Here is a 21,597-nt window from a genome sequence, read left to right on the forward strand (position 1 = left end):
CCGGGTTGGTTTGGATTTTTCAAATATCAAACCAAACCATGATTTTTAAATTTATAAACCAAACCAAACTAATAAAACTCGGGTTTTTCAACCTCATATTTTTTCAGGTTTTTTCGGGTTGTTTCGGGTTTTTCTGGTAAAGTATTCATACAAACATATAATTTACTTGTATTTCAAATATTTCTTTAGTCCTATCAAAATACAACTATTTAAGATGTTTCTTAAAAATATAACACAATATGATATGATTAATGACACTAAAATATCCAACAAAAATAATAATAATGAAATCGCGTAAAACAAATATTGCAAATTAACAAGTCATAATGAAAATGATCATAATTTAAAAGTACTAAATCATGCTAAAATTAAGTTTAATAAATATTAGTTACATGACTAAATATTAAAGGAAATTAAAATTAGATTATGTATTTTAATTGTCTAAATCAATGTAAAACTAAAGAACAAATATTCAATATTATTGTCATTCTTAGTGTTGAATTGATTTTTTTTTTTGCATGAGTATTAATTTTATTTTGATTTAAGCTTTATTATAATTACCAACATCTGTGGACTATAATCTTTATTGGCCCATTCATAATTCTAAGTTTCAAACTTGAAATAATATATTAACAGATAAAAACTATGAAAAAGTATAAGAAATATTTAAAAATTATATCAAAGTAAATATTTTTATGTATAAAATAAAATTTTAAAATTATATATATAATGTCCGGTTGGTTTGGTCTCGGGTTGATTCTTTTTTAGTTAAAATCAAACCAACCCAAATATAATCGGGTTTTTTTTTTCAAAACCAAACCACTAGTCGGGTTTTTTTTCGGGTTGACTCGATTTGTGGTTTGGTTCAATTTTCAGTTCGATTTTGTACACCCCTAATGTTTAGTATTAAATTTTGAAAATGATTTATGTAGAAATGACAATTGGGGTAGCCAGGGCAGGGCAGGGCAGGGCAGCGCAGGACAAGCTGTTAATGGAGCTGAACATGAGAAGATTTGGGGATTAGGTGGGGCGGGGTAAAATTTAAATAGGACAGGGTAGGTGATGTATGGGTTTGTGGAAAAAAATAGAGAAAATTTAGAAAATAGCAAAGATAATAGGCATAATAAGACTCTATAATTATAGTTTTGGTATTTACGCTCCATTGCTAGTTTTGTCTGCTATGGAGGCTGTGATTTGTATATTTCGCTTGTGAATATACAAAATTGTAAATATACACAAATTCTGTATTTATACATTTTGAAATTTTTCAAAACTCCGTTTGTATATTTCGCTTGTCAATATATAAACAGAGTAATTTATTATGAATTTCTTATAAATCGTATACAAATAACTAGGGTAAGCATATAAAAAATTCTGAATTTATAGAATTAAAAATCAAATTATACAAATTTTAGATTTATACCATCAAGGACCGAATTATACAAATTCTAAATTTATTTAATTAAAAACCGAATAACAAAATTTCACAAAACTATAACTATGAATTAAAAATAAAAAAAAACTGTAACTTTATTATATAGAATACTCTAGATATTTGCCATTTCACATAATTTTCCAAAAAAAATAGGCCAGGACCACAAAAGCACGAAGTTAAAAATTCTAGAGTTCTATTCTTCCCCACGCCGCAATACATATAATAGATGATAGATATAATAGCACGTGTTATATGTTACTTTGTTTCTCACAATTTATGTGATACAAAGAACGACCAATATGTTATATAATTTTTAAATATTTAAAGTTGTAAATTATTATGAGTTACATTATTCTTTTATGTAATTATTAAATAATATTTTATTGCATCACATTATTAATTATTATAATGAAACACCTCCGAATCGGAAACAACAACACTCTTAAATCAAATTCTACGCTGATGGAATTTCCATTTCGAGATTTGAAATCTGATTGTTATCAAAAACCACTTTTAAATAACTTAAGCCTTTCAGAACTCAAGACTTCCAAAAATCACAACCTTTCAATCAAAATTCAAAGCCAACTTCACACACTGATAAAAAATGACTCGGGACAATTTTCAGAACGGATAAAATGATAATTTTTTGAAATTTTTAAAAAATGACCTTCCGGGTCATTACAAGACAAGATTCTTAAGAATGCTAAAAAGGGCAGAGTGAGATGGCGCAATATCTTAACAGGTCAAGACTTGCCACGCTCTATTTACATCCCTAGTAAAGCATGGAAATATCAATTATCTTTTTTAATATGTTAAAAGTGATAAGTAAAAATGAATATCTAATTTTAAATAGTAAACGAGTAATAATCAAGTATAAAGACCATATGTAAGTCTACATTTTTCCTAATTAGTATGCATCATAAAAAGAAGTTAAAACATAAAAATATCTCCAAATTAGGCATCCTAACAAAACAAGTTGGATTTGAAGTTTTAGTTGTTGCAACTACAAAGTTTTTGCTCTCATCATAATTTTAATTTTAATTAAAATTATTGTATCTAGTGTTTTTTTTTTTTAAAAACTGGTTTTAAGAGTAAGCACTTAATTTTTAAGAAAAATCAAGAAGATTACTTTTTCAAAAGATTAAAATAGAAATTTAATGAAAATATTAAAATGGAGTTCGGGGTTCATATTAGCATTTCGAGAAGGGTTTGAAAGCACCCGAAATGCCCGCTAACACGCGGTTTCGACAATTAAAATATTTGGCTAATCATTTTTAAAAAATAAGCATACTTGAGAAGGCTTGGGCCCAAGTCCGGTTTCTGTCCGCCTAGGCCAATACTTGGGCCTATATTCAACTTTGGACCCTTGACCCATTTTGTACCGTCCTAAAACTAAACATAAAACAATTGACTTTCTCTTTGGACACTTAGACCCAATTTTCACCTGTCCTAAACTAACAAAATAATCAAAATAAATGAGCCTTTAGCCCAATAATTACAAAAACACAAAGCTGAAATTTTGGAGCTCCTTTAGTCCATCTTTGATGTAATATACAACGTATACGGATAATGTATATTGCTGTATCACACTGTATATCAGTGTATTTTTTTTCTGCCTTGCACATTTATTCCCTTTGCTGGCTGACTCGATAAAAGGAAAGAATTGGGCCTCTGTGGCTCGATTATCGAAATGCAAATGAGGAAAGAAATCAGTGGGACTCGGGGCAAATTCACATGCAACAAAAATGATAAGATAAGGATTAATAATTAATCATGAACAAATATTGATGAAGCTCTCATCAGACAAAGTCACGCCATTAATATTCACTAAAGAGAACATCTAAAGGCAAAGTGGCTAACACCAGTAGACTATTATAGTCATAGGCAACAGAAGACTAACAAAATCTTAATTGATTAAATGTAACTATACAATGTAAGAAATCCATCTAATGGCCAGTCAATTATGAAGACATATGAGCTCGTAACCTTACTAAAACAAAGTTTAAACAAAAGGGGGATGTGACCCTAGCACAACATAACAACCAGTCAATTCATAACTTAAAGAAAGAATATGCACATTCACTTGCCACTTCATAACTTAAAGAAAGAATATGCACATTCACTTACTGATAAGAGAGGAACATTTTATTTTATTCTCGTATCCTTATAGATTGACTATTTAAACTCAACATTTAACCAAGCTATTTGGGTCATAGTCATAGTCATAGTCAAGATAGGGCCATATTGGAGTCATGCTAACCGAGAGCGGGGTAAATACTCGCTCTTAACAAAAGGAATCATAACTTACTTTGTGCTAGACTCAAATCCATGGCAACTTAACTTAGATCGATAAAATGTAAATAAAAAAAACCTGCAATTTTTTCGAGCAGCAGAGAGTTGATTTATACAATATAACAATGCAACTTTCAGATTTATGCCAAAAAAAATAAGATTATAAACCAAAAGAGTAACAAGAAAAGCCGACTTGCTAGTGTAATGCGATGATATTAAACAAACCCAAACATTGCTGCTCTACATTAAACGAAATTCTACTAAGAAAAGACTGCAAATAAGGAACTGAAACAGAAGTTCAAAGTGATCTACAGTCTACAGACGACTTGGTGAAATAAAATGAAATAATGAAAGAGTACTTGAATTAATTAACGACGGTAGGCGAAATAACGAAACTCCAAACAATGAGTTGAAAGAGCACTTGAATTAATTAATAAGCCACATCACTAATTCATAATCAATAATTAATCCAATACTCTTAAAATCATAACATTATATTGTTTAAAAACAGAAGAGGCATTAACACCTAACATACCAAGCAAACAACAACTAGTTCATGATAAAGGAAGATAAAATCAGAAACTCTTGGCAGATTGACCGAACCAAACAGGCGACACATCTTAGATGTATAAACACGAAATCAAATGCTTAATATTTACAAGAACAAGTGTAAGGGCTAGAATCGAAATACCCAATACTCTTTAGAACAAACTAGATGAGCAACACGAAAGCTAAGAGTACTTATAACGAAATATGAACAACAAGAACAACAAAAACATTAATAGCTACTCAAATATCCAACCAGAGTCTAGCTCATGAACACTAAACGAAAGCTAAGAACACCTGAATAGAAAAACATAAAAGAACTATGAAGTAAACAAAACTAGGAAAGAGTTTACCTCTTTTCGGGCAGCGAATGAGGGACCACGAGCTAAAGATATCGAGCTCCCACCACCACAAGCGTAAACCTCAAAGATTCTGATAAACAAAGAAGGCAAGTGAAAACGAAAAGGAACGAAAAAAGGTCTTCCTTGCTATTTTGATTATATCTCCTATATATTTATATTATTCTATATCTATTTTCTCTCTATCTGTATTAGTAGAAAAATCCAACTTTTCCCAACCTTTTTCGTCCAACTTTTTTTCAACCCCAAACAATGAATAAGAAGGGGATATTTATAGGAGGAAACTAGGGCAAATTTATAGGGGAAAATCGAGTAGAAATTTGGATGAAATCCCATTTGAAATTTGAATTTTTCTTTGGATAAGATTGAAGAGCTGTACTAGTACGATTCTAGTACAATTCTTCAATGGAAAAAAAATGGCAGCCGTCCGATTTTGGAGGAAGGACGAAGAAGATGTGAGATCACTCCACCTGGAAGATTCGTGTAGGAGCTTGTACGAGAGGAGAGGACGAGGGGAGAATGACGCGACTGGGTCAATTTTGTTGGACTGGGCTCGCGATTCTGGGCTGAGTCGCTGCTGGACTAGAGTTCCGGGTCATAATTTTCTGTCGGGTTTAGGTCTCGTGGAGCAGAAGATGAAGACACAGGTGGGGTTGTCTGGTATTGTACGCTGGACGCTATTGGGTTTGTTGTATTGTTGAAAGAATGGGTTCTTTGGTACTTTAATTGATGGGCTAGTAAATGTAATGTTTTGGTATTATTGGTGGGCTGGGAAATCTGAAAATTGTTTTGGATTGATGTTGGGCTTTGTAAAGAAATAAGAGTGGGCTTTGGGTTGAGTTCTTTGCTGTTGAATTGTATATATGGGCTGGAAGTTGGATTGAGGAAGATTAAAATGTGGTTAAATCCACAATTAGGAAATGGCCACCTGAATTGCAATTTTGGCCAATGGGAATTAAGAAGTTAGCCAAATTTAGTTTAATTGGTGATTCGACTAAAAACTAAATAAGACGAATTAATATAAATTAATTAATGAGCTTCTTAATTTTAAAGAAATAAAATAATTAACTAAATTATAAAATAATTAATTCAAAATGTAAACTATAATTGTATAAGTTAATTACCAAAATACTTAAGTGAAAAATAAAATTTTTTTTTTTGAAATAATTTTTGAATATGCATAAAATGTACTAATTATACATAAATATAAAACGACATATATTATTGAAAATTATAAAATGTCGAATTTATTACTCGCAAATTATTTTGAATTTTATAAAAAACTAATTATTTTAAAATCATTTGAGATTGAAGAAGCTCGATGATTAATCTATACGTGGAGGTCCAAAATTGGGTGTCAACAACTGTTCCTCGTTTGACTTGGATTGATGAAAGAAATTCGATGCAAACGAAATTGACGAATTCAATTTTGACCGACCACATCTCCATCCTTTAGAAAAATGGCTTTGGTGTGGACTTTAAGAATTATGACCGAACCCCAGAAATGGGTTTTCTACATATCTCAGGCTATATGAGAATTCAGGCCACTTGCAGTTTGATGCGCTTGATTTGATGCACAATTTTAAAAGTATTCAAAGTGATCTTGATATCGAATTATGAAGGGACCAGAATGCTCGAGAATAAGTTTTTAAGGGCGAATGTTGGAATACAATAGATTTTTCAACACTAATCCCGCCTACATATCCCTCAACTTAGGAAATCAGGTTGCTTGTAGTTCGACTCTATCGGTTGAAAAGGAAATCTATTATGCAAAATAACCTTTTGGTTCTGGAGGAGTGACAAATAAGTCGATAATGAAAAAGAGGCTTGCAACCTCTTAGCCATGAATGCGGAGCTCTTCACATCCATAAGTAAGAACTTACACGGACATAATTTCCAAAGCTCTTGGTGCATTGTCACTCAGATTGGAAAGCCACCTCCGATGAAAACCAAGAACTTTCCGGATGCAAAAAAGAAATCGATAAACCTAAAGAAAAATCCATATGCCTTCTGATAGAAGTGTTATTTGATTATGGTAGAAGTCGCTCCTCAACTCGCGTCCTAAGAGTTTGATACTCCTCTTCGGACTATGTCGTAGTTCGCTGCTAAGAATAAGTTTCACGTTATGCTGCATCTTTGTTGATGTCGTCTGCACCTGTGGTTGAGAATTCATCCTCTTGGATGCTCTCGACAAAAACTGAAATAAACTTGTTAGTAGAAATTGTAAGTGGAAAAAGTGGTAGCATCTTTTACGATGCTTTTCAGTTACTCTTGCTATGAAAGATGTCACATAAGTATGTTCAGTATATATCTGCACACTCAAAGTAAATAATTAGTAGACATAGTGCCACTTTAGCTAGCGGATTGAGTCAAAAAATAAAGAAGGATCATTCATGTAACAAATTAGTATATCATAATGGATAGGCATAAACATTTTTTTTAACTAGATGAGAAAATAAATAGGTATTAAGAGTAAAAGATAATGGATACCGCTTTTGAACACAGTATGTCCATTACAACTCATGATTTGTTGAGGATTTGGAGATGCCATTGCTTGTTTTCTGCATGGAAAACTCCGGTGATCTCTGCAACGAGCCAGATGGATCAATGATTATCCAATTGTAACGAGGTGGATGGCTCGATGATTATCCAGCTGTAACGAGGTGGATGACTCGATAATAGTCCAACTGTAACGAGGTGGATGACTCGATAATTATTCAACTGTAACGAGGTGGATGACTCGATGAATATTCGCTCCTCAACTTGCGCTAAGGAAAAATTCCACGTTGTGCTGCATTCTTTTTTTATGTCGTCTGCACCTGTGGTTTGATTTGAGAATTCATCCTCTTGGATGCTCTCGACAAACAAATGAAATAAACTTGTTAGCAAAAATTGTAATTTAAATAGAAAAGTAATATGTTTTATCGTATTCAACACATGTTCTTTTCTATAAATGTTCTGACGTGAGCCTCCATCGATTTTGATGCAGTAGATGATGACTTGTTATGATGTGGATGACGATGCTTCATTGATAGGATGATGATGATCCATTGGTAGGATAACACTGCTATATGATCGAATGATGACGTCGATGCTCCATTGATAGGATAATGATTGATGATCTATAGGCGGGATGATGTTGATGCTCCATTGATAGGATGATGATGCTTTATTGATGATCAATTGGTAGGATGATGTTGATCCATGGGCAAAATGATGTTAATCCATTGATAGGATGATGATGCTTCGTTGATGATCTATTGGTAGGATGATGTTGATCCATTGGCAGGATGATGTTGATCCATTGATAGGATAATGATGCTTCGTTGATGATTCATTAGTAGGATGATGATCCTTCATTGATGATCCATTGGCAAGATCATGTTGATAATCCATCGATAAAATGATAAGGATGTCCCTTTGGGTGGTGGTACTATCTCATTTGATAATACTGTAGAAATGTCCTTCTAGGTAATTTCCATTACCGCGTCTGATATCGACGTGCTTTGTAAATATTTTTCAAATGTTCTTGATGCTGAAAAATGTAATATGATGTCATTATAGATGCTTGTACATGTTGAGAGTGAAGCTTTCACTTGTTCATATTTGAACATTTGTATTCATTGTGACATATGCTTTGCTGGAAATTTGAACGGGGTGTTGTTGCTCGTATTCTGCATTGTTTCTTTTTCTTCTAAAACACTTCAATGACTTTCCTGCATTTACAGAATATTTGTCAATTTTGGGGAGCTCCTCGCCTTTTTGACTTCTCCATATTTAATGAATGAAGGGATATGGTGAACTTGAGGCGATCTTATAGACCTGCATCCACAGAAAAATTGTTAGTTTTTGAAAAAAACTGATCTGTGTTGACTTCTTCAAGTGCTTGCTGCTCGTCTTGCTATCTTTAGTTGATCGCTCCGATCTCTTGCTTTTTAATAGACAAGACAAAATATTTTATGCAAAAATGTTTGAAACATATAGACAAAATCTTTTTTTTAAAAGGTTTTCAAAAAGTTGTAATTGAAAAAGGTCGATGCCAAGTATCATGTCACTCCAAGCTTAATGAATTCCCTTGGTTCGAAACTTTGGCGTGTCTGATAGCTTGTTCTAGATAATTCAATTGATCCTTAAAGCTTGAAAATCTCTGACATGGTCCTGCTGAAATCTATTATAATTGAAATTTTTTGTAGCTGACTCTAAACTTCAACAAACTTCAACGCTGCCGGAGATTGTTGAAGTTGACTGTAAACTTTAGAGATCATTTGCAGTTAGCCTTAAACTTCTAATCATGCTTGAAATGCTTGAAATTTACTACAAACTTCTAGTGATGTTAAAAGAAATTTTTGATGCCATCATAAAAAATTTCTGTCCCAGTTAAAAGTTTGGGGGTATCTCGAATTGTTGATGAATGAATCTTGAAATTTTTGGGATCTTCTCAAAAAATTTGTCCTAGATACAATTCTCAATGTAACTTCAGTCTTGACTTGTTGGAGAGATTTTCTTCTTGAGAATTTTTTGAGTCCTTCTCAAAAATTCTGTCCGAGTTTCTATCGTAATGAAAAAATGGAAATCTGATGTGAGTTATGACCAAGCCGTTGTAGTGCCTACGTATCCCGTTGAGGCAGAAATCAGGTCAAACGTAGTTTCCCAATCGATGATTAACTGAAAAGTGGAAATCTTGATGAGGAAACGACCGAGGCCGACATAGGCCGCCTACGTATCTCATTCTTGAGAATTCAAGTCGACGTAGTTCAAGTACAATAGGGAAATATTGAAAATATATGAAGGGGTGACTGAAGCCGACAAAGGCCGCCTATGTATCTCATTCTTGAGAATTCAGGTCAAATGTAGTTCATTACAAGAGATAATTTTCTAACAGAACATAAGACGATTACAAATAAAAGATGCGATTATAAGGGAGGAAATGAAAGAAACTCTAAATCTTCAAATATAACAACTTTTGATAGCATCTGAGTCGATTGACAACTTGAGATGAACGTCTATGTTCAACTATGACATGTGATCAAACATATACATCGATGTATTTTCTAAGTAAATTGTCTAGTTCTCTTTTCCAAGCTTCTCTCGGATGGACCCTGATTCTGACTTTTTTGAGGCAGTCATCCTTTTCTAGATTTACAGTTTTTGTCATTCGACTTACTTTGAGTTTAGAACTATTTCAAATTTTCGACAAGGTGCTCGAATATCATGATCTCCTCGTCATACTCTTCAAACTTATCTTCATCGACCTTATTTTGTTCATTCAGCTTGTGACATGACATGATATTGATAGATTTAAAAAATTGTTTTTACTGAAACGAAAAACAAAGACTGTTGATAGAAAAATTAAAGCAAGCAAAATAAATTTTTGCAATAAAAGAGCCTTTCATTGAAAATAAGGAAATACGAACTTTGGCTATGACCATGAGCCATTTTACCCATTTCAAAATATTACGAGGAAAATTAAAACATAATTAGGTAAAATAACATAAAATGTGGGTTTCAAACCAAATTCGGACTACCCCCAATTTTTGAAATAACATAAAATTCATCTTTGTCTATCAAGATGAGCAAGGAATCAAGAGCGGAGTAGAAGTCCAATTAAGAACTTGCTCTATTGGCTCGACATCTCGTATACTTGGTGTCTCGTTCATCTTCTTGGACGCAAAATATCCTTCTTAAAAAAGATCCCCAATTGCTTCTCCAAAACTCTCATCATTGGCATATTCCTTTACTAGAAAGGATTGGCGTAAATGAGACAAAAACTTTGGTGAAACATGATTAATTCCCTTCTTGTTCTGACCTTCTCTTGACATTAAAGCAGAAGCTTGATGAGGTGTCATACTCGTAAAATTGAGTTTCTCACTTATATTTGGAGAAGCTACAACTTTCTCAAGGTTGTCAGGACCAGTCGAAACTATCACCTTTCCCATGCACCACTCATCCTCCGTCTCTATCACATTGATAGTGACACCTTCATGATTTTGCAAAAGATTACTGTTGACGCTGGGTATAATGGTCCTGACCGCTTTCTGGTAGATCAAGTTGTGGATCATGTGCTTCAAATTAATACAGTTTTCAGTGTCATGCCCAACACTGTTGGAATGATACGAACACATTCAATTGACTCGATAAAATCTTGAGCTAGTATCGACTGGCTTGGGCTTGATCAGATGAATAATACATGCCACAATTAATCGCTCAAATAACTTCGTGCTTCTTTCAATGAGAGGAGTAAAATTTCGAGCATGCTTCTTCTCAAGACGTGGACGAGGAGGATCATAATAGCCTTATTGAGGCGGAAACATTTGCCGATAGTTTCGAGCATTTTGATGGAGAGGTGCTTGAGACTTTGGGTCAATCATATTAATGGTGAATCCTCCACGATTCAACAGTGAATCACCATTGTCATTGGAAGTGACCGCTTGAATGGTGACAATTCTTTGATCAATCAAGTCTTGAATTTTTTGCTTCAAGTTGATGCAATACTCAGTGGTATGTCCAGCACCTCATGAATGGTAAGCACAATGAAGATCAGGCTTGTAAAGTCTGGAATCGCCATTGAGATTTTTTGGATCAATTGTTCGTATCACACCAGCCACTTTCAATCTCTCAAAGAGTTGGGTTCGACTTCTAACAAAAAATGTAAAGACTCGAGAAGGTTTCTTCATAAACTCTTAACAGGAAAAATTGTAATTATTTCATGAAGATGGAGGTACTTGGCGGTAACTAGGAGGATTTTGGCGTGTAGATACTAGTGTTTGAAAATTTTGGTATTGTGGAGTTTGGTAGCTATGAGGGGCTGATGAGTCCACAAATTGGACTCATTTAGGGGTATATTTTAATAGAAATTATGTTCTCAAATGCTTATTTTACCTCAATATCTGATGAAAACCCTTAAGTTTCAAGTATTCGAAGTTTGAAGAAAAGCATGGACACTACGTTACAAAAATGAACGAAAGGGCTGAAAAGAACGAAGAAATTAAGGCCTAAGGATCGCTAAGTCCACTTGGGAAGTCGCTGAAGGGTCTTACTTCGCCTTTTGTTCCAGTGTGCTGAGCCCTGAATAAAAGGATCAAGTCGGCGAAAAAAGGGAGCAGTCAGCGCATCGCCGGGAAGTTTTGCGAAGTAGTGCAATGTCGCCCAATGACCCAAAGCACGACGATGCTGAAGGATGGTGCAAGACTATGATGAACTACACCCAAAGGCGAATCACCGAGTTGATCGTTGATTTCGACTAACGACGCCGAATGATCCGCAACAACACGAATCTGTGAAAGCTATAAATACTAGTTAGAGTTGTAGTTTTAAGTGTCGAACAATTATTATAATTTTCATATAGAATAATACTTTTTGATTTTTGCTCTAAGTTTGAGAGGGTTTTGAAGACTTGAAGATCCAAAGGGTTTCATCTTCAAGATTTGGATTTGGGTCTCTTGGATTCTTTAATTTTGGCATGTATCATGACTTAAATCTCCATACCCGGTTGAATGCGAGCTCAAGTTGGTATAAATTTCTATCTCTTATACACGTGTGACTAAAAACCCTAATTCTTGGGGTGTGATTTAGCGAATATGGGTTAAGATAATTGTTGGGTCTTGCTTTAATTGTAGTTTAATTGTTATTTTGTTTAGTAGTTGTGGATGAATTTAATGAATTTGTATTTGCAAATACAAGTTTATTTATGTGTTTTCGGTTTGCTCGAGAGAGAGGTCGTAAAACTAAAACTACTAAATTGATGGCTGGTAGGAGTGGGTCGACATAAGGTTCAGCTCGAGAGAGTGAATCCTAGTCTCATTCCCACACACTCAACTCGAGAGAGTGAGTGGGTTAAGGCGTAGGCTGGTCTTCATGCGACAAGTGGGTGTCTAAGAGGAACGTATTTGAAACGGGTTAAGTTGCTCGAGAGAGAGTTTATCCCCCTTAAAGTTTAGCCTAGTCACATTTATTCTATGAATCTTCTATTGAAAACATGTAGCCAATAATCTAGCTTAACCCGTAATCCCGTCACATCCCAAGGATCCCCTCTCATTACTTAGAAATCCTTGTTTGTTTTGTTGTTTTTACTTACTAGTGACAAAACTCCATTGTTAATTGACACTCTTGTGTCCCTTTTTAATTTACAATATTTTTAATCGTTAATGTCTTTAGCTATGACTAGTTAGAACTAAATTTTATTTTTCTATTAATTCTCAAAACCACTCTCTTGGGAATGATCCTAACCCTTGGTTGGGTTACTAAACTATTGTACGATCGTAGACACTTGCATCGGAAGTTGTGTCTTGATTACGCAAACATCAAAATGGCGCCGCTGCCGGGGAGTGGTGCTATTTGGGAATTCTTAGTTAAATAGAATTTCTATTTGTAATAGTTGTAGTTTTACTAACTTGATTTTCAGTTTTGTTTTGAGTGTTTGTGTATTTCAACAGACATATGAGTATGTCAAGCATTACTCGTGAACAAATTGTGTTCCCTCCATTAGAAGTAATGATGTTTAGGGATCATATTCTAACTTTCAAACAATTGGAAGGTGAACGAATTCATGAGGCATAGGCAATGTTTAAATCGCTTTTGATTCGATGCCGCACTCATGAAATTCCTGATATAGTCCTCTTGGACTGCTTCTACCGAAGTCTTGGTTCCGAAAACAAAACATTGGTTGATCGACTCATTTCGCGTGGTATTACACATCAGCCCTATGCGATACCAGCCCACCTGTTTTATCACATGGCTGAAGCAAACTAAGAAGTAGAGAAGGACTTCATGCTGGCCGCACTGATGACTCAGATGGATGAGTTGACCAAAAATATAGTGGGGATTGTAGTCCAATGCAAAATTAAGGACAAATATGTTTCCCCTCATGAGCGAAGAGAGCTCAAGGACAATGAGAGTAAACGTGTTAATGAAATGCTCTCAATTATTCTCGTCAAGATAAGTAAGCATGATAGGGTGCTGGAAGAAGTAAAAGAGAACATCAAATTGATGAAACAGATGATTGGTTCCCATTCTAGATCCATTCAGTTGCTCGAGAACCTTATGGGTCATGTGATGCCTCATCTCCATCTGACACAAAGCAGGGGGTTGCCAAGTGATGTTTTGGTTAACCTCAAAAGTGAAGTTTAGGTGTTAACCCGTGTCGTGCCATAACGTTAACTAAGGCGTTGTTTGGGAGGCAACCCAAAACTCCTAAATGCTTTAATCTTGTTTAAGAAATAAAGGTGTGTTGATCTTGTAGGTTTGAGTTTGGAAAGTGTTGATATATGTAGGTTGACGAAATAAGGATCCAGTTAGCGAATCGTAGAACTAGTTGGCGATCCTGCTAGTGTCCGCCATTTTGATCTCCATGTAAACTGGAAGCCCTGTAAAAATCGGTGAGATACGAGACCATTCGGCTAGTGTGACTGACGTCGCCGAATGGGGGTGAACTGGACGGTTTATAATGGCCAAAAGACTTAGAATTTGAAATCCTTCACTTTCCCTCATTGTTAAACTTCACAAACCCACATCAAGGTATTATCTTTAATATTTTTCAATTCCATTAGTATTGTAGTTATTGATTGGTGCTCGGAGTTCGATTTCTTTGTCGCCTAACTTTTTAATCATGTTTTAATCGACATAAAAGGTTGGTTTCCGAATCCCAAAATTACATTCGAAAACTTTGTACTCTTTTGCCATAATCGTATCGTATTAATGTGTGTTGGGACTCTCTAATAGGATTAGAATGCTTAAATGCCTATTTTAATTTTCAAATCTTGCCTGTATTGTTTGATTGTCAAATACCCGTAGTTTTTGTGCTTTTTAATGAATTAGGTTGTGATTGCATGTCGTTAGATTGACTGGGTAAAGTCTGAATAGCCCATGTTTGCGCTAAATATGAAAAATTTGCGTAAAGATAGAGAGGGTGACATTACTCTTAAGATCAAATATTATCAAATGGCCAAATTAGGAAAATTCGGGAGAAATTTGAGTATCCCGGGGTAATAGTTAGTGTGGGTCTTATTTGAATGTCGTTAGGGCATGCTTTGATTTTGCTTTCGGGGTTTGCAGGATTGAATTCGAGAAGGTGGATTGAAAATGGGCACGTTGGGCTAATTTGCGAGCTGGGTCAAGCTCGCCGAATTGTTCGTTGGTTCGCCCAATGTCTCCATCTTGCCCTTAATATCATGTCAAATTGGATGTTTGAGTGTGTAACTTTTGGCGAGTAAGTATTAACTCAAAATGGTTTCTTCAGGGAATCGAATTAGGAAAACCTTAAAACTAAATAAATAAATAAACAAGTATCAACAATTAAATAATAAGGAAGAGAAGGCTTAGGCCCAAGTCCGATTTTTGTTCGCCTGAGTCGGTACTTGGGCCTAAATTCAACTTTGGGCCCTTGACCTATTTTGTAACTGTCCTAAAAGTAAACATAAAGCAATTGACTTTCTCTTTGGGACTTAGGCCCAATTTTTACCCGTCATAAAACTAACAAAATAATCAAAATATATGAGCCTTTGACCCAATAATTACAAAAACACAAAGCTGAGATTTTGGGGATCCTTTAGCCCATCTTCGATGTAATATACAACGTATACGGCTGTGTATATCATTTTATCACACTGTATATCAATGTGTTTTTTCCAGCCTTGCACATTTATTCCCTTTACTGACTCGATAAAAGGACAGAATTGGGCCTCCGTGGCCCGATTATCGAAATGCAAATGAGGAAAGAAATCTGTGGGACTCTGGGCAAATTCACATGCAACAAAAATGATAAGATAAGGATTATTAATTAATCATGAACAAATATTGATTCAGCTCTCATCAGACAAAGTCAAGCCGTTAATATTCACTAAAGAGAACATCTAAAGGCAAAGTGGCTAACACCATCACAATCTTATAGTTATAGGCAACAGAAGACTAACAAAATCTTAATTGATAAAATGTAACATACAATTTAAGAAAGCCATCTAATGGTCAGTCAATTATGAAGACATATGAGCTCATAACCTTACTAAAACAAAGTTTAAACAAAAGAGGGATGTGACCCTAGCACAACATAACAATCAGTCAATTCATAACTTAAAGAAAGAATATGCACATTCACATGCCACTTCATTTAGAACTGAAGTAATATATCTACTGATAAGAGAGGAACATTTTATTTTATTCTCGTATCCTAACAGATTGACTATTTAAACTCAACATTTAACCAAGCTATTTGGGTAATAGTCATAGTCAAGATAGGGCCATATTGGAGTCATGAAACTAACCGAGAGCGGGGTAAATATTCGCTCTTAACAAAAGGAATCATAACTTACTTTGTGCTAGACTCAAATCCATGGCAACTTAACTTAGATCGATAAAATCTAAATAAAAAAAATTCGCATGTTATCGAGCAGCAGAGAGTTGGTTTATACAATATAACAATGCAACTTTCAGATTTATGCCAAAAAAATAAGCTTATAAACCAAAAGAGTAACAAGCAAAGCTGACCCGCTAGTGTAATGCGATGATATTAAACAAACCCAAACATTGCTGCTCTACATTAAACGAAATTCTACTAAGAAAAGACTGCAAATAGGGAGCTGAAACAGAAGTTCAAACTGAACTACAGTCTACAGACGACCTGATGAAATTAAACGAAATAATGAAAGAGCACTTGAATTAATTAACAACACTAGGAGAAATAACGAAACTCCAAACAATGAGTTGAAAGACTACTTGAATTAATTAATAAGTCACATCACTGATTCATAATCAATAATTAATCCAATACTCTTAAAATCATAACATTATATTGTTTAAAAACAGAAGAGGCATTAACACCTAACATACCAAGCAAACAACAACTAGTTCATGATAAAGGAAGATAAAATCAGAAACTCTTGGCAGATTGACCGAACCAAACAGGCGACACATCTTAGATGTATAAACACGAAATCAAATGCTTAATATTTACAAGAACAAGTGTAAGGGCTAGAATCGAAATACCCAATACTCTTTAGAACAAACTAGATGAGCAACACGAAAGCTAAGAGTACTTATAACGAAATATGAACAACAAGAACAACAAAAACATTAATAGCTACTCAAATATCCAACCAGAGTCTAGCTCATGAACACTAAACGAAAGCTAAGAACACCTGAATAGAAAAACATAAAAGAACTATGAAGTAAACAAAACTAGGAAAGAGTTTACCTCTTTTCGGGCAGCGAATGAGGGACCACGAGCTAAAGATATCGAGCTCCCACCACCACAAGCGTAAACCTCAAAGATTCTGATAAACAAAGAAGGCAAGTGAAAACGAAAAGGAACGAAAAAAGGTCTTCCTTGCTATTTTGATTATATCTCCTATATATTTATATTATTCTATATCTATTTTCTCTCTATCTCTATCAGTAGAAAAATCCAACTTTTCCCAATCTTTTTTGTCCAAATTTTTTTCAAGCCCTAACAATGAATAAGAAGAGGGTATTTATAGGAGGAAACTAGGGCAGATTTATAGGGAAAAATCGAGTAGAAATTTGGATGAAATCCTATTTGAAATTCAAATTTTTCTTTGGATAAGATTGAAGAGCTGGAATAATACGATTCATGTACAATTCTTCAACGAAAAAAGAATGGCAGTCGTTGGATTTTGGAGGAAGGACAAAGAAGATGTGATATCACTCCACCTGGAAGATTTGTGTACGAGCTTGTACGAGAGGAGAGGATGAGAGGAGAACGATGCGATTGGGTCAATTTTGTTGGACTGGGCTCGCGATTCTGGGTTGGGTCGCTGCTGGACTAGACTTCTAGGTCGCAATTTTCTATCGGGTTTAGGTCTCGCGGAGAAGAAGACGAAGACACAGGTGGGATCGTTTGGTATTGTACGCTGGACGCTATTGGGTTTGTTGTATTGTTGAAAGAATGGGTTCTTTGGTACTTTAATTGATGGGCTAGTAAATGTAATGTTTTGGTATTATTGGTGGGCTGGGAAATCTGAAAATTGTTTTGGATTGATGTTGGGCTTTGTAAAGAAATAAGAGTGGGCTTTGGGTTGAGTTCTTTGCTGTTGAATTGTATATATGGGCTGGAAGTTGGATTGAGGAAGATTAAAATGTGGTTAAATCCACAATTAGGAAATGGCCACCTGAATTGCAATTTTGGCCAATGGGAATTAAGAAGTTAGCCAAATTTAGTTTAATTACTGATTTGACTAAAAACTAAATAAGATGAATTAATATAAATTAATTAATGAGCTTCTTAATCTTAACGAAATAAAATAATTAACTAAATTATAAAATAATTAATTCAAAATATAAACTATAATTATATAAGTTAATTACCAAAATACTTAAGTGAAAAATAAAATCTTTTTTTAAAATTATTTTTGAATATGCATAAAATGTACAAATTATACATAAATATAAAACGACGTATATCATTGAAAATTATAAAAATGACGAATTTATTCAAAATAACTCGCAAACTATTTTGAATTTTATAAAAACTAAGTATTTTAAAATTGTTTGAAATTGAAGAAGCTCGATGATTAATCTATATGTGGAGGTTTTAAAATTGGGTGTCAAAAACTGTCCCTCGTTTGACTTGGATTGATGAAATAAATTCGAGGCAAATGAAATTGACGAATCCAATTTTGACCGACCACATCTTCATCCTTTAGAAAAAGGGCTTTGGTGCGGACTTTAGGAATTATGAACGAACCCCGAAAATGGGTTTCCTACATATCTCAGGCTATATGAGAATTCAAGCCACTTACAGTTCGATGCGCTTGATTTGACGCACAATTTTGAAAGAACTCAAAAGTCATCTCGATATTGAATTATGAAGGGACGAGAATGCTTGAGAATAAGATTTAAGGGCGAATATTGGAATACAACCGAGTTTTCAACACTGATCATGTCTACATATCCCTCAACTTAGGAAATTAGGCTGCTTGTAGTTCTACTCTATCGGTTGAAAATGAAATCTATTATGCAAGATAACCTTTATTCTGGAAAAGTGACAAATAAGTCGAGAATGAAAAAGAGGCTTGCAACTTCTTAGCCATGAATGCGGATCTCTTCACATCCATAAGTAAGAACTTACACGGACATAATTTCTAAAGCTCTTGGTGCATTGTCACTCAGATTGGAAAGCCACTTCCGATGAAAACCAAGAACTTTTCGAATGCAAAAATGAAACCGATAAACCTAAAGAAAAATCCACATGCTTTCTGATAGGGGTGTTGTTTGATTGTGGTGGAAGTCGCTCCTTAGCTCACGTCCTAAGAGTTTGATACTCCTTTTCAGACTATGTCCTAGTTCGCTGCTAAGAAAAAGTTTCACATTGTGTTGCATCTTTGTTGATGTCGTCCGCACCTGTGGTTGAAAATTCATCATCTTGGATGCTCGACAAAAACTGAAATAAACTTGTTAGTAGAAACTGTAATTGGAAAAAGTGGTAGCATCTCTTACGATGCTTTTCAGTTACTTTTGTTGTGAAAGATGTCACATAAGTATGTTCAGTATATGTCTGCACACTTAAAGTAAATAATTAGTAGACATAGTACCGCTTTAGCTAGCGGATTGAGTCAAAAAATAAAGAAGGACCATTAATATAACAAATGAGTATATCATAATGGATAGACATAAACATATTTTTCAAATAGATGAGAAAATAAAGAATTATTGAGAGTAAAAGATAATGGATACCGCTTTCAAACACAGTAAGTCAATTACAACTCAGGATTTGTTGAGGATTTGGAGATGTCGTTGCTTGTTTTGTGCATGACAAACTCTGGTGAAATCTGCAAAGAGCCAGATGGCTCAATAATTATCCAATTGTAATGAGGTGGATGACTCGATGATTATCCAACTGTAACGAGGTGGATGACTCGATAATAATCTAACTGCAACGAGATGGATGGTTCGATAATTATCCAACCGTAACGAGCTGGATGGCTTGATGATTATCCAACTGTAATGAGGTGGATGTCTCGATGAATATTCGCTCCTCAGCTTGCTCTAAGGAAAAGTTCCACATTGTGTTGCATCTTTTTTTTTTATGTCGTCTGCACCTGTCGTTTGATTTGAGAATTCATCATCTTGGATGCTCTCGACAAACAAATAAAATAAACTTGTTAGCAGAAACTGTAATTTAAATAGAGAACTATTATATTTTACCGTATTCAACACATATTCTTTTCTATAAATGTTCTGACGTAAGCCTCCATTGATTTTGACGCAGTAGATGTTGACTTGAAATGATGTGGATGATGATACTTCATTGATAGGATGATGATGATCCATTGGTAGGATAAGACTGCTACATGATAGGATGATTACGTCGATGCTTCATTGATAGGATAATGATTGATGACCTATGGGCGGGATGATGTTAATGCTCAATTGATAGGATAATGATGCTTCATTGATGATCCACTGGTAGGATGATGCTGATCAATTGGCAAAATGATGTAGATCCATTGATAGGATGATGATGCTTCTTTGATGATCTATTGATAGGATAATGTTGATCCATTGGCAGGATGATGTTGATCCATTGATAGGATATTGATGCTTCGTTGATGATCCATTAGTAGGATGACAATCCTTTATTGATGATCCATTGGCAAGATCATGTTGATAATCCATCGATAAAATGATGAGGATGTCCCTTTGGGTGGTGGTACTATCTTATTTGATAATATTGTAGAAATGTCCTTCTGGGTAGTTCCCATTACTGCGTCTGATATTGACGTGCTTTGTAAATATTCTTCAAATGTACTTGATGCTGAAAAATGTAATTTGATGTCATTGTAGATATTTGTACATGTTGAAAGTGATGCTTTCACTTGTTCATATTTGAACATTTGTATTCATTGTGACGCATGCTTTAATAGAAATTTGAACGGGGTGTTGTTACTCGTATTCTGTATTGTTTCTTTTTCTTCTAAAAATCTTCAATGACTTTTCTGCATCCACAAAAAAATTGTCAATTTTGGGGAGCTCCTCACCTTTTTAACTTCTTCATATTCAATGAATGAAGGGATATGATGAACTTGAGGCGATCTTATAGACCTGCATCCACAGAAAAATTGTTAGTTCTTAAAATAAACTGATCTGTGTTGACTTCTTCAAGCGCTTGATCCTCGTCTTGCTATCTTTAGTTGATCGCTCCAATCTGTTGCTTTTTAATAGACAAGACATAACATTTTATGCAAAATTATTTGAAACATATAGACAATTTTTTTTTTAAAAAAAGGTTTTCAAAAAGTTATAATTGAAAAATGTCGATGCCAATTATCATGTCACGCCAAGCTTAATTGTCACGACCCGATTTATCAAGTCATGATGGCACCTACTATAACCCACCAGCAGGTAAGCCAACCCGTAACCCGGAACAACAAGTAATGGGTCTGAGGGTAGAAATTAAACAAGAGTAGAAAAATAACAATGTAAACAGACGGACACAAACCAAAAACATATATACAAATAAATATTCCTCCCAGAACCTGGAAGTCACTAGTACAGAGCTACTACAAATGAGTACAAGTCCCAAAACTGGACAACAGAGACTGGACTGTCTCGAAAGGAAAAAGACAAGTCTATATATACAGATGGAGACTGAAATAGTACAAAACGCCGTGTGCTCACCCCCGTCTCCGGATAAGTTTACTCCAAGCTCGATCAACGCTGGCTACTAGTGCTCGGACCTGCATCACAAAATAGATGCAGAGCGTAGCATGAGTACCAAAACAGCAGGTACCCAGTAGGCATCATCGGCCGACTGAGCAAGATAAGCAAAAGTAAACTGAAATGCGAATAAAGGGTCACACAAGTGCAAAGAGTAGTAAATGGGGGTATGTACATGAGCGTACAGGCAACAAAGACAAGCAATCTAACTAACTCCGCCGGGCTCCCATAAACCCGACGGGTACGCTCGTGCACAATAAAAGAAACCACCTGCACGGACCCCCATAAGCCCGGCAGATG

General features: G+C 34.8%; 1 long non-coding RNA gene across 1 annotated transcript in view; it reads left to right on the top strand.

Annotated features, from left to right (window-relative positions):
* Positions 1-21,597, top strand: part of LOC125867799 (uncharacterized) — a 67,117-nt gene that overhangs the window by 1,042 nt on the left and 44,478 nt on the right. The gene's annotated exons all lie outside the window — the stretch shown is intronic.

Source organism: Solanum stenotomum, chromosome 6, assembly GCF_019186545.1.
Source record: "Solanum stenotomum isolate F172 chromosome 6, ASM1918654v1, whole genome shotgun sequence".
Classification (NCBI taxonomy): domain Eukaryota; kingdom Viridiplantae; phylum Streptophyta; class Magnoliopsida; order Solanales; family Solanaceae; genus Solanum; species Solanum stenotomum.